We start from the raw sequence: 1,961 nt of genomic DNA on the forward strand, positions 1-1,961 counted from the left end.
GTGTTAATTATACTATGTTATTCCTGAATCAAAAATGGTGTTGTTGGAGTATTCTGTGTATTATATTAAAAAAAGAAAAAGAAAGAAAAGAAAAAGTAATTAAAAAGGCATTAGTAAAACAAGCAAAAATATAATGGTTCATGAGAACTGTCCATATTTCAAGGCCACTGCAGGAGGCATATGAGGTATTATTTATCAAGCTCACGTCTTGTTAAACTGTTACAAAGTTCATTACAGGAAGGGATAATGTCCATATGTTTGTACAACTACGTTGTAATAAGTATATGTAATAAACATTCTTATTGGTGGGATCACCCTCTCATTGAGATGGAGGTTTGAGTGGACCTCGATCCTTTGAGCAAAAGACTGAAGATCAGTTTTGTAGTTAAATAGTCAAACCTGCAGCTGTACGCCTTGGCCAACTGCAAGAAGAGAAACAGAACTGTCAGCTGGTCACTTTCATGATGAACTGAATCTGACTGAGGGGAAGACTGATGGATGGTCCAAGTAAACTCAAAATACTGTATTAAATGGTTTAAAATGGTTTAAAAGTGCTGACACCGAGTTAGCAAAGTTGTTACATGAAAAAGGATTTATCTTCTGTCAGAAAAGAGATAAATGTAAAGGTGGTATCTTACTGGGTGGCGACTGTAAGGAAACTGGTGAATCATCTGCTGCAGTCTCACCTAGCTCTTTGGCTAAGTTACCACTGTGGTCTGTTTTTGTTTGCTTGGCTTGCAGTTCTGCATTCCTTATTTTGTTCCCCACATCATCAGGGTGTACCCACCTCGGCAGCCGTCCTCAGTGGGGTCGACTGATATTGGACAAAAGATTTAAAACATGATCAATTACGATATTTAGCCGATGACAAAAAATACGATGATTGACATGATAGTTGCACTTGCTTATTTTCCATTCTAAATCATTTAGTCTGTGTTGTAAAATATTCGGTCAAACATTTTCTACATTTTATCAGTGAGTTCTGCGTTATCTCCTTCCAGCGCTTACTTTGCTGCTTGTGAGGCACAAATTGAGTGAGTTCACAATGATTGTTGGCTGAGATTTGTTTTCAGCAGTTCCTGGAGGAGAGTTTGTTGTTGCTGACGTTGTGGTCTCAGTCCTTGTTCTCCGACCTTCTTTGTACTCTTGTTTATGGCAGTGTTTCAGGTGATTAAACAAGTTTTGTTAGCATTAGCTCCGCACTAATGTTAGCTCCATGCGGCCTCCCGCCATTCCACCACACATGCACTCCTGCAATGCACACAGAAATACACCAACATCACGCAGCTCAGATCAGATCAGGTCAGCACGCTCGGTGACTATTTTTTGACGATTAAGTGCACATGACACAATTTTGCCCAATGCTGGTCCTCACATGTATATTTCATGTTGTTTTTTATTTGTTTTTTAAGTTTGACATAAGCCCCTTTAATGATGATGGTGTTTTTTCACAAGGGTCAGCACAGCGAGCTAACGCTCATTCAAGATTTGGAAGCTGTTTTGTGTTTTCCTGACGCAACCTGGGCTCAAATTACCCACAAGCTACCGCTGTGCCATACAGCTGTCTTCTAAGTTGTACATAATTTTATTTAATTGCATATATAATGAACTATAAAACCTTGCATTTTGTTTTTCACGTCTTTTAGCACAAGCAGCATTGAGCCCATTGTTTACACCCTTCACTGCATGTCAAGGATGATTTAAATGTCTGCTTTTATTTAACTGTGAAACTTTTCATTCAGAAATCATTTCTAAAACAATGGGTAATAAAGAGGAAGATTGAGAAAAGTGCTAATAAAGGATTGGAAGTACACGGGTTGGGTCAGCGATACAAACAAGAACAGAACAAAAAACTGTAGAGAAAACAGGGGAACCCTGCATGGATTGCAAAACTCCTCTGCATGTGTTCAGTGTGTGTGTGTGTGTGTGTGTGTGTGTGTGTGTGTGTGTGTGTGTGTGTG

The sequence above is a fragment of the Austrofundulus limnaeus genome, unplaced genomic scaffold, assembly GCF_001266775.1.
Source record: "Austrofundulus limnaeus strain Quisiro unplaced genomic scaffold, Austrofundulus_limnaeus-1.0 Scaffold18, whole genome shotgun sequence".
Lineage (NCBI taxonomy): Eukaryota > Metazoa > Chordata > Actinopteri > Cyprinodontiformes > Rivulidae > Austrofundulus > Austrofundulus limnaeus.